General features: G+C 43.3%; 1 long non-coding RNA gene across 1 annotated transcript; it reads left to right on the top strand.

Annotated features, from left to right (window-relative positions):
- Positions 1–298: 298 nt before the first annotated feature.
- On the top strand, positions 299–4,595 carry LOC135571434 (uncharacterized). Its single transcript, XR_010463811.1, has 2 exons — positions 299–3,858; positions 3,891–4,595. It is a non-coding gene; the product is annotated as an uncharacterized LOC135571434 (long non-coding RNA).
- The last annotated feature ends 8,615 nt before the right edge of the window (positions 4,596–13,210 follow it).

Raw genomic sequence — 13,210 nt, 5'->3', positions numbered from 1 at the left:
CCCGCAGAGGGGATTGCAGGCTGAGGTTTTTATGTTAAAGGGACAGTGCACGTTTATCACAGTTGTTTGTGTGTCTAATGGCTGGGTATCTAAGAAGTATTTTTGGGGAGACAATTTGGAGAAACACGAATAAAACATGAAACACCGAGACAAATTATTTGAGTTTGAGGGGATTTTCACGTTCCCAGAGACATGGTATTTTACAGATAGGGGAAAAGGCAGACGGAGGGGCCCTCCGCCCGCACTGCAGAGACCTTGAAAGTTGGAGAGAGCAGAGGAGAGGTTTTGGAAAGGGGGGCAGGACAGGCAAAGATAACAGTTGCTGAGTGGAGACAGGGGAGAGAGTTGGACATGTGGAAAATGATGGGGGCGCTCCTTCATGATGATGTCAGACATAAGGATAATATACTAATCTTACCTAAGTCATGATTTAGAGTAGGTAAGGTTGTTACCTGGGCAGAGCCAGGTATCAAAAGGGGGATGGGTAAATGTGGTCTAGGATAGGATGGGGCCGATTGGATAAGAAACTAATAATTTTAAAAAATTAAAAAAATATGTAAGCTAACAATTGGGCATAGAAGTTAAAGATATAATCAGATAAAACATATGAGAAATTGTTTGTTAACCAAGCCTGTATGTCCAGGATTTTATGCATTACAGGTGAACTACAGGTGAAGTCACTCAATCCAGTCCCAGAGGCTTGGGGACCATAGATGACCCCTGGTGACAGCTAGCTGAAAGAGCTACCCAGATTCATATCGCACGGCGGAAGGGTAAGACACTTTTTCACTGTCGGACATTAAAACAGTGTTCGAGAGAAGAACTGGAATTAACAGAATTCCGGGGGCCAACTCTCGAATGAAGTAACCCTACCTGTCCTATCACCCCTGTTTTTGTTCATAGAAGTGAGGATGTGTCTGGCTCTGGCTAAGTGATGTGTATTTTGTTCCAAAATAAGCATAAGAGATCCCTAGATCTGGGTATTTGTAAGTCGCTCTGGATAAGAGCGTCTGCTAAATGACTTAAATGTAAATGTAAATATAGAGAAGAAGTTAGAGTAGAGATTACATGATAACCGACTTCGGACAGTTCTAGGATTGGAGAAGAGGGTATCCTTATAGCATGGGGGATCCCACAAGGGTGGATAGGTTTTCCATGATATGGGGAAACCTGGGAGCAATGTTGAACTTTGTAAAGGTGATGAAATCCTACTAACCATCAAAATTATTAAGCTCTCTGACGCAGGCACTCACACCCTCGGACTACAAAGGACGAGGACAGACATGATGGGTGTGTTTTCTATTAAGGTACTGCCAAGACCAGAGGTAACCGGACACACTCCTCTACCACCACTGTGTTAAAAATACCATTCAGGTAATTAATGTTAGAGACTATTCGGCTATTGATCAATTAGGAACTGAGACTGGTTTTGATAGTAGGGACAATTTGTGGCTGTCTTATATGAGGTACACAGCTAAAACCCTGAGAGGAAAGGACTGCATTATTTGTAGTCATGCTAGACCTGTTCTGGCTACACACCCATTTGCTGTAGGAGAAGGAGAGGGGTGGTTGTGTATTCTGAGAAGTTTTTACCAGGTTAAGCCCAATTCAACCCTCTGTTCCTCTTTGAGCCTTGTGTTTCCTGCAGTACCTCCTCATCGGGCCTCTTGGGGTGTTGAGGCATATGGGGGCAATTAAGAGTGCATCACGGGTACAGGTAATGGCATTGATTATGGGGGATTGCCTGAAGCTGATTGCAGTAGTAACATAACCATTAATTCCACTTGGCCAGTTACAGGCTGATGTGAGGTGGATGAGTGGAGCCAAGAGTGCTGAGACCCATTCTTAGAGGAGAATGGCAAGGTATGTGTGCTCTGACCAGTTTGATAATTCCACTGACCATTGTTGATGTTACTGCTGAACAGCTGTTGGGTTCTGTATCCAAGGGACCTGAAAACATTCCATCCCATGGGAGACATAGACGTAGCGCTCCATGGACAGAGAATGTAGTTGACATAAACACTAACCTGTTGGGTGTGCCAGTGGGGGTTCCTCATGAGTTTCAGGCCTTGGGTAGGAATGATGGACTCTGGCACTTACTACCTACTATGGGTCCAGCCATGGTGGATGCTAGACAGACTGCATGGATTAATTATGTCTACTATAATCAACTCCCGTGATGCACTCACTGGTATGTCTGAACAGCTTGAGGCCACATTTGGGGTTTCCAGACAGAATAGACTTGCCTTGGATATGCTTCTTGCCAGTCAGGGGGACGTTTGCAAGATGTTCGGTAAACAATGTTGCACGTATATTCCTAATAATACCAGTCCAGATGATATCTAGGGCGGGCTTGATGCACTATCTGATAAGATGAGGTCCACAGGGGGGGTGGAGGAGTGTTCTCTTGGCCTGGTTTGGTAAGTACACTGATATGATGGTTACTGGATTTCTGACCCTAATTCTTGTATTATTTGTTATTGATGTGATGTGCTGCTTGCATCATACCGTGTTCTAAGAAATATGTTACAGATATGGTGAAGGCTTCAGGCATGTTGCCTTTGCTTGATGCTCCAGTTGGAGATGCCGATACGGAAGCATGCTTTCAGGAGAGGATGGGACTGACTGAGGATGACCCATGGTATGCTGTGGGTGAGGTAGTAGAATAATTTTACACCACCACAGTTCCTTGTTATACATTTTTATGATAGGTTTTCTTTCCAGTATGTTTGTTCTCCCTGTTGTAAAGGTTTAGAGTCCCTGGGTGGCAAGGAGCCCACCTGGAACAGGATAGGAGTAGCTGAGAGGACCAGATGGTTTCTAATAATTCTTTCCTCTGTTTTCCATGACCAAAGTTATATCCTACATCTTACATGTCAATAACAATAAAGTTTTATCCTGTTTTTGATAAGTGACACCCTTGTGGGTGACAAAAGGGGGAAACGCATATAACAATAGACATATATCACTTGTTATTAATAATAAACTTTTTATTATTTTCATGAAATGCTATGACTGCTGAAATAAAGGATAATGAGTGTCAAAAGGGGGACTTAAATTTCACACCCTTGGGGTTATTTTACATTATAGCCATTACCATATATATGATTGAATATTATCTGCTGTTGCCTTGGGTGGATGTGTGTATGTGTTATGTTCTCTAGCTGATTTGAAACATTGTTAAAAGTATCAGGGCCATGGAACTTTCTCATGCTGGGAAAATACAGAAGGGAGGGCACATTCAGAGCGTGGGGTTGCGAGAACAAGCAGTCTTTTGTTAGATAACAGGAGCCAGGTGCGAGATAACGGTATGGAGCATGAGAACCATCTTTTAGTTTTTGCAGCCATTTTAGTGTTGTGCGGCTGCGGTTGCATTCCATGTATCCGGTCCCTTACTGCTAGAGTTATCTCCAGAGCTATTGACCCTTCTTCCCTTCCCAGATGTATCCTCTGCTTGCTAATGACCTGCCAGAGTTTGAGGATGAGGTGGAGAATACCCATTAGAGTGTGTCACATCTCTTTGGAGATGTGAAGAGAGGGTATCACAACTTTTTCCTGCTGGAAAAGGTTGGCTTATGTGGACAAACATTTTACTTATAGCTTAGAGCTGTTGTTCTCCGCAATTGTTAAATGAGGGTTGTAAGTTCCTAGGTGGCTGGTAGCCAACTTAGTACATAGTGGGATTGAGTGGAGAACTTGGTGGTAATACATATACATCCATTTCTTTTTAATGTTGTGCCTTTTTCATAGCCCCTTTGGGAAAAGTTTTCTTTTGTATCAGAATCTAGTTAGGTTGTGTCACGTCTCTGGGGAGACGTGAAGAGAGGGATTTGTAGAGGACTGCTAATTCCTATGTAGGTGACACTACATTACTATTAATTCCTATGTAGGTGACATTACACTACTATAGCTGAGACAACGTATTTTCATAGTAAAACAGGTCGGGCCCCATACAGGATATTTCTCACACACACACTCACTGTAATCATCCAGAACACTGTCACAACAGGATACTCCTAGCCACAGGTGCTAGCCATCAGTTCGGCCACAACTCCCCAGAAGATAGGGACGCACACACATTACACACGGACTCTCGAGGACAGGACAGGGACGCATACGCTCTTACACACTGACCCCAGAAGACAGGGACGACGCACATACAGTACACACATAGCTGCCGAGGACACCCAGATAAGACACCCACACATTGGCAGAAAGCCTAGACTTAGAGACAAACTAAGCACACACACATAATTTCCCTCCCAGCCGAACATTGTGTGATTGAGGATAGCGCACACACCAAATCTCCTTTTCAGCTGAACATGGTGTGACGACCAAGAACAGGCATGGCAGGATTCTACGATGACGGACAGACAACAGAGCCAATGCCGGATGACTACACCCCAGCCTGATCCAATCCGAAGATCCGATCTCCTAGATATCAACCTACTTTCTGTTCTGTATATGAAGCTTGTACCCATTGTTAACTAGTGTCTTTTTTGCTAGTCTCTGATGAGCTAACAGAGGGGCCCGTATATACGCTGTACCAGATATCTCCACTTTGAAATAAACCTGTCGCTTGTCGTACAATCTACCACCTTGTCTGCATCGATCCTTGACCGACTCACCCTTTATCATATCCCATTATCAACACCATTCAGAGACAAGTCGCATGACCAGCAATCAGATTTTTATCTGTGGCTTGAAATATCTGAATCCATGTTCTTTTTGGTTGTTCAAACTGCAGGAATTCAAAAAATATATTTTAAAAAATAGGACTTGAGTCACTTCAAACTGCCAGTGTGAACGAGGCTTAACTGCCCTAACAGCAGGTCTACCTGGACAACCACAGCCAACTCATAATGAACAAGCCGGTAGCTGTAATATTCATACGTGTAAACATACTGAATTGTAATTGGATGCATTTTACCGCCATCTCATACTGTGCTATGATTGGTTAAGACCACCCAAACGGTTAGGTCATGGTCAGTTTGATCCTGGTTGGCTGTACGTGAACATGTCGGTTATAGCTACATTAAGAAATATCCTGTAGTACTGCATTTTATTATTTTGTACAACGTGTGCAAAATAAGACATGTTGTCAGAGTAAAAGGTCTTACAAGATGGATTTTTCTGGAGTTCCTTCACCTCGAATGGACTGGGAGTCAACAAACTTACCCGATGCATGGCGTAAGTACAAACAGCATGTGGAGCTAATGTTCACGGGTCCTCTGAAGGACAGAGGAGAAGAGGAAAAATGCAGCAACCTGCTCCTCTGGATCGGTGAAAAAGTGAGATATTTACAACACATGGACACTTACCGAGGCTGAGTCAAAGGTACTGAAAATATACTACGATCGTTTTGAAGCATATGTTGCGCCGAAGACATACGATTGTCGCTAGGTACAAATTCCATGAGAAAGTACAGGGAGATAGCGAGTCTTTTGAACAGTTTGTGACAGCTGCGTCTGCTTGTGAAAGACTGATTATGCAAACAAGGATGAGATGGTCAGGGACCGTATTGTATTTGGAATACACTCACCGCGAGTGAAATAAACTTTTGAATGTTGGGTCTGAGGTAATGCTGGACAAAGCTATCGACATAGCCAGATCTCACGAGCTAGCACAGGCTCAGATGAAAATCATTTCGCGCGGCATCACGTGAACAAGCAGTGCACGCAGACATCAAAGCACACCTCTGGTGCACAGAGAGCGCGTTTTAGAACAGAGAGACAGTAACTCCAAAACAGAGCGACACAGACTCAAAACGCCCCCAAACATGTGGATATTGTGGATACAAAGTGCATGGCGAACAAGGAAATTGCCCAGCTAAAGGTAAACAGTGTACTAAATGTGGAAAATGGAATCACTTGGCAAAAGTGCAAAGGAAAAACAGTACACACAGTGAGTGAAGATGAAATGTCAATCAAAGAGTCAAACGCTGATGAACTGTTTATTGATTCAGTGACACAGTGGCAAGCCTTTGCTGACATTGAAATAGGAACACAAGGCACAACGCTAAAGTTCAAACTAGACACTGGTGCACAAGTTAACATTATTCCTCTGAATAAGTACCGCAGCTCGACATCTGAGTGCGAGCTTACATACAGCTCCCAGTAAAAGGCACATGCACTTTCAAATGCAAATACAAGGAAAGTGACATGATGTTAGACGTTTATGTTGTTGACACTAGAGCACCTGCAATGCTAGGTCTTAAAGCATGTTTAGACATGGACCTCATCAAGCTAGTTTCATCAGTGACAGCACCAGTTGTTAGAGTTGCGTCAATTGGAATCTGGTATCAGGATAAATATGACAATGAGTCACCGATTGTATACTATGTATTTTTTATTAGCTAAGCAATAAGTGGTAAATGCAATTTTCGTATATACGGGCTCTCTGTCCCACCTCGCAGGGCAAAACAGAGAACTGACTAGTTCCTGACAAAGCTTTATAATATACCCTGATGACAGTATTAGTTCCTGCTTCCGAGCCGGCCTGTCAGAGTAGAGACTGGGCGTGGTTTAGACTCACCCAGCCTATCATTGATTGTTGTCGAACAAGCTGGTACCAGCCCCCGGGCGCTCCAGTTGATAGATGTAACTTGCTGTGAAGAATATCTATGCGCTCATGCTCGATACCGTTATCTCGCTCCTGTTATCTAACAAAAGACCGTTTGTTCTCGCAACACTACGTTCTGAATGTGCCCCCCCAACCCAATTGCACAGTTCCTGTCTTCATGTTATTCTGTATTTTTCCATCATGAGAAAGGCCCATGGCCCTGAAACTGTTAACAATGTTTCAAGTCAGCTATGTTGCAAAACACATACATACATCCACACAAGCCAACAGCAGATAATATTCAATCACATATATGGTAAAGGGCTATAGTGCATAACACAGAAACCTCATACAGTAGAGACAGACAATTTACTGGAGGAGGTTGCTGATGTTTTTACAGGAATAGGATTATTCCCAGGAGAATGTACCATTCACCTTGACCCAGATGCAACCCCTGTGGTCTACCCACGAGAAAGATTCCCCTTGCTCTCCGTGCCCGTCTGAAGAAAGAGTTGGAGAGCATGGAGCAATCTGACATAGTCACCAAGGTTACAGAACCGACTGACTGGGTAAACGCGTTAGTGGTGGTGGAGAAAGCACGCACAGGCTCCGAGTATGTCTCGACCCAAGAGACTTGAACAAGGCTACCGACGCTAGATGGCATCACACACAAGCTAGCGGGAGCACACTACTTCAGTGTCATGGACGCTAGATCAGGCTACTGGGCTATCAAGCTCACAGAAGAGTCATCTAAGCTCACAACATTCAACACACCGTTTGGACGCTACAGGTTCCGTCGCCTGCCTTTTGGGATTATCTCAGCCCAAGACGAGTTTCAGCGAAAGATCGACGAAGTGTACGAAGGCCTCGACGGAGTTGTAGCAATTGTGGACGACATCCTTGTCTATGGTCGAATCAAAGGGGATCACGACCGAAATCTCCGTTTGATGCTGCAAAGATCCCGCAAGAGAGGAGTCCGGCTCAACCCCCGAGAAGAGCACAGTCGGCGCTACAGAGGTCAGCTACTTCGGACATCTTCTCACAGCGACTGGAATCAAGCCAGATCCACAGAAGGTCTTAGCCATAAAAGAAATGGAGCCACCAAAGAACCATGCAGAGCTGGAAACAGTGCTTGGCATGGCCAACTACTTAGCCAAGTTCGCACCCAGCCTCTCCAATGCTAATGCACCCCTGCGTCAACTGCTAAAGCAGTCCAGTAAGTTTCCCTGGGACAAGCAACACAACATTGCTTTCCAGAATGTGAAAGACTTGATCACGAGAGAACCAGGACCAATCATTGCCTACTATGACCCCAACAAAGAGCTCAGACTCCAAGTGGACGCGTCGAAGTATGGACTAGGTGCAGTGCTACTGCAAGAAGGAAAGCCCATCGGCTACGCTTCCAAATCTCTCACAGACTGTGAAATCAACTACGCTCAAATCGAAAAGGAGCTCTTAAGACATTCTGTTCGGATGTAAACTTTTCCATCAGTACATACAGTCGGGCAATAAAGTATTTAGTCAGCCACCAATTGTGCAAGTTCTCCCACTTAAAAAGAGGAGAGAGGCCTGTAATTTATCATAGGTACACTTGAACTATGACAGACAAAATTAGAAAAAAAATACAGAAAATCACATTGTAGGATTTTTAATGAATTTATTTGCAAATTATGGTGGAAAATAAGTATTTGGTCAATAACAAAAGTTTCTCAATATTTTGTTATATACCCTTTGTCATTGCCAACAGAGGTCAAACGCTTTCTGTAAGTCTTCACAAGGTTTTCACACACTGTTGCTGGTATTTTGGCCCATTCCTCCATGCAGATCTCCTCTAGAGCAGTGATGTTTTGGGGCTGTTGCTGGGCAACACGGTCTTTCAACTCCCTCCAAAGATTTTTCTTTGGGGTTGAGATCTGGAGACTGGCAAGGCCACTCCAGGACCTTGAAATGCTTCTTACGAAGCCACTCCTTCGTTGCCTGGGCGGTGTGTTTGGGATCATTGTCATGCTGAAAGACCCAGCCACGTTTCATCTTCAATGCCCTTGCTGATTGAAGGAGGTTTTCACTCAAAATCTCACGATACATGGCCCCATTCATTCTTTCCTTTACACGGATCAGTCGTCCTGGTCCCTTTGCAGAAAAACAGCCCCAAAGCATGATGTTTCCACCCCCATGCTTCACAGTAGGTATGGTGTTCTTTGGATGCAACTCAGCATTCTTTGTTCTCCAAACACGACGAGTTAAGTTTTTACCAAAAAGTTATATTTTGGTTTCATCTGATCATATGACATTCTCCCAATCTTCTTCTGGATCATCCAAATGCTCTCTAGCAAACTTCAGACTGGCCTGGACATGTACTGGCTTAAGCAGGGGGACACGTCTGGAACTGCAGGATTTGAGTCCCTGGCGGCGTAGTATGTTACTGATGGTAGTCTTTGTTACTTTGGTCCCAGCTCTCTGCAGGTCATTCACTAGGTCCCCCCGTGTGGTTCTGGGATTTTTGCTCACCGTTCTTGTGATCATTTTGACCCCACAGGATCTTGCGTTGAGCCCTAGATCGAGGGAGATTATCAGTGGTCTTGTATGTCTTCCATTTCCTAATAATTGCTCCCACAGTTGATTTCTTCAAACCAAGCTGCTTACCTATTGCAGATTCAGTCTTCCCAGCCTGGTGCAGGTCTACAATTTTGTTTCTGGTGTCCTTTGACAGCTCTTTGGTCTTGGCCATAGTGGAGTTTGGAGTGTGACTGTTTGAGGTTGTGGACAGGTGTCTTTTATACTGATAACAAGTTCAAACAGGTGCCATTAATACAGGTAACGAGTGGAGGACAGAGGAGCCTCTTAAAGAAGAAGTTACAGGTCTGTGAGAGCCAGAAATCTTGCTTGTTTGTAGGTGACCAAATACTTATTTTCCACCATAATTTGGGATAATTTTCAAAAGGAATAAGAGTTGGTTGCAGTGTTGCCAACTAATTTTCAGGGTAAGTTGCGTCATTCCGTAGAATACACAATAACGTTACTCAAATTGATTTGACAGTTGTTCAGGTACAGTCTCCCACTCTTTTCTGTACTTTTGGCAGTACAATTTTGATTGATGTTTTAAGTTCTGTTCAAGATCAAACATTTGTGATCAACTACATTCATTGGGTTTGGCTTGTGGAACCTGTACTACTGCTGTCAGCCAACAATGATTTGCAATTCGCTGAAACTGCTGCTGCCTGGGTACGGGCTGAGCGCCTGCTGCTGACGTTACTCACAATGCACTTTTGCAGCCAGGCAATTATGTTGTGACAGAGAAAATTGTTTGTCATTTAGAGGGAAAATGCGTGCATTATAGCTTTGAGTCACTTTTAAAAAGTTGCTAAAAGTTCCAAATACATTTTTAAAAGTTGCTAAATTTGTCAGGGTAGTCTGAAATGATGCTAAAACTAGCAACAAAATTGCTAGGTGGGCATCACTGGTTGGTGGCGCTCACTGGGCTATATTTGCCTGTAAGAAAGGGAGGTCTGAATAGTTGAATCGTAAAAGTTTTGTGATAGTACCTAGTTATTGATTTTTGATTTGATTGTTTAGGTAACACCAGTGAATTTGAACAGGAAGTTAATGTACTCTAAACATTGTAATCTGTTTCCATTACGTGGAACCATGTCGGGAAAGGGGATTGCAGGTTGAGTTAATTTTATTTTAAAGGGACTGTGCACGTTAATCACAGTTGTGGGTGTCTGATGGTGTCACGCCCTGGCCATAGAGAGTCTTTTATTCTCTATTTTAGTTAGGCCAGGGTGTGACTAGTGTGGGCATTTTATGTTCTTTTTTCTATGTTTTTGTATTTCTTTGTTTTTGGCCGGGTATGGTTCTCAATCAGGGACAGCTGTCTATCGTTGTTTCTGATTGGGAACCATACTTAGGTAGCTCTTGCCCACATGGGTTTTGTGGGTAGTTGTTTTCTGTATAGTTAGTTTCCTCACAGAACTGTTCGTTTTCCTCTTTGTTATTCTTTGTTCTAGTGTTCTGGTTTTAATAAAATATCATGAACACGTCTCATGCTGCGCTTTGGTCCAGTCATTCATAGGAAGAGGATCGTTGCAGCGTGGCCAGGAGAGGCAGCCCCTTTACATTTTGGGGGGGAACATGGGACGTTCGGTAGAGCCAAGGATGCTTTTCTAGCTTTGGCTGTAAAGCATATTTTGAAAATCTGAGATGACAGGGTGATTAACAAAAGGCTAAGCTGTGTCTCAATATATTTTACTTGTGACTTTCATGAATAGGAATATTTATGTCTGTTGCGTTATGCTAATTAGTGTCAGTCGATGATTACGCTCCCTCACGCGGGATGGGGTGTCACTAGAGGTTAACTAAACCTGTATGTCAAGATTTTATGCTCTACAGGTGAATTACAGGAGAAGGTGATTCACTCAATCCAGTCCCTGAGGAGAATAGACGGGAAGCAGCCCCGTTGGGAGGGGCCATACCAAGTACTCCTGGTGACAGCCTTCACGGTGAGAATAGCTGAAAGAGCTACCGGGGTTCATATCACACATTGCAAGAGGGTAAGACACAATGACACTGTCGAACAATCACAGAGTTAGGAGAAGAACTGAATACCAATAGGGTTCGGGGGTTACCTCTCTAACGAAGATTCCCTGACCCCGCCCTATCCTCCCTGTGTGTGTTCGTAGAAGTGAAAGTGTGGGCTGGCCTCTGGCTGAGGATATGTGCTCCAGGAAAGGGTTGTACATTTAGGAATGCCTTTCACCCTCATCCAACACCATGACATAGTGTTGGCAAGATGGGAAAAAGAAGCTCTCCATCTGGGTCTTTTGACGATAGAGTATATATTGATAATATTGGGGTACCAGACGAGTTTAAAGCAAGAAATCAGATCTTAGCAGGATTAGAATCAAGCATTTTCTGTTGGTCAACTCTCAATAAGAATGTGGATTGGATCAATTATATATATTATAATCAACAGCGCTTCATCAATTATACTAGAGATGCAATAAAAGGATTGGCAGAACAGACGGAAGCGACTAGTTTGATGGCATGGCAGAATAGGATAACATTAGATATGCTACTAGCTGAGAAGGGAGGGGTGCTGTCACGAATCCCACCGAAGATGGTGCCTCTTCCTGTTCGGGTGGCGGCGGTCGTCGTCGCAGGCCTATTAGCTGCCATCGATTCCCTTTCCTTTTGTTTCTGTTAGTTGGGTCTAATTGGTTACACCTGTTTTGAGTTTGTTTTGTTTGTAGGCTATTTAAGGGCACTAGGCCTGCTGGGTATTGTGCAGGCTTGTTCTCTGTTTATTGGTGTTGGTTGATTAGTGTGATCTCTATTTTTCCGGACAATTTTAGTCCTGTTTATTTTGGACGGGTTGTTTCATGCGCCCTTGTGTTTTGCATGTCCGTGTCTCCGCTGTCTTTGGAATAAAAGTATCCACGTACGGAATTACCTGCTCTCTGCGCTTGACTCCTCCACTCACAATTCATAGAAGTCATAACAGGTCCGTGATATTTGGAACAATGTGCTGTACCTTCATCCCAAATAACACAGCTCCGGATGGATCAGTGACCAAGGCCCAGGCTGGTTTAACCACCTTAGCTCACGAATTAGCAGAAAACTCTGGGGTGGATACTTCTCTGACGAGTTGGTTTGGAAAATGGAAAAATGTCATGATCACTGTTGTGGGCAACCTTCACCTGTGTGACTGTTAGTTTTGTGCGGATGTTGTTTGATTCCGTGTGTGAGAGGTCTCATTTCCAGGACTCTGGAGAAATCGATGACACATCAGATGGTGAGATACGGACCGATGCCGAGCTCTGACCAGTGGAATGATGAATACATACCCCCAGACCTAGTAGATGGACTTCACTTACGAGGAGCCTATGTTAGATGAGACCATTTTTAATGTTTAGGTTCCTTCTTGTTTTAATGTTTAGACTGTTTTTTTATGAAGATTAACAAATCTTGACAAGAAGAGTTATGATTCTGATGTAGGCCTAAAACAGTCATTGTAAATAAATATATTGTTTTTCTGTGTGGTTGATTTTGAGTATAATGGATAATTCTAATAAAAATGTGTGATTAAATGTTTTATTATTTAGTCAAAGGGTGGATTGTTGTGAATTTTATGTATAATGACTAAATTATGTATACATTTAAAGTAATGATAGATATAGTACTAACAGAATTCTACCCTGTCAATGTATAATGATGAAGAATGTTTGTCCATGAGAAAGAGGGACTGTTAGCAGGCAAGGAACTGTGGCAGACAACTTGTGACCACTGTGAAACTGATAACAGGGAAGGAAGTCTCCCCATCCAGGGAGGGGAGAAACCTTGGGCTTGCAGTAGATTGTGTAACATGTTGCAGGATGTGATAAGCAATGTATGAGTAGGAGAAGACTTGTAAACTATATTGTCATTGTCTGAGAGGAGGAGGGACATTTATGACGAAATGAGAGGTATATAAACCAATGTACATGAAATGATAAGCAGAGCTCTCGTAAATAAACGTTGCTGACTATTGTAGGCTGGCCTCTGTTTCATTTCAACAAGAATCTTGCAAATTCTTGTTGAAAATTTCTACCAGACCGAGTAGTTTAATTGAAGTTCAGTTTATGAACATTGAGAACATAAATCTCGTGACATT

Source organism: Oncorhynchus nerka, linkage group LG4 (assembly GCF_034236695.1).
Source record: "Oncorhynchus nerka isolate Pitt River linkage group LG4, Oner_Uvic_2.0, whole genome shotgun sequence".
NCBI lineage: Eukaryota > Metazoa > Chordata > Actinopteri > Salmoniformes > Salmonidae > Oncorhynchus > Oncorhynchus nerka.
This window is presented reverse-complemented; position numbering and strand designations above follow the sequence as displayed.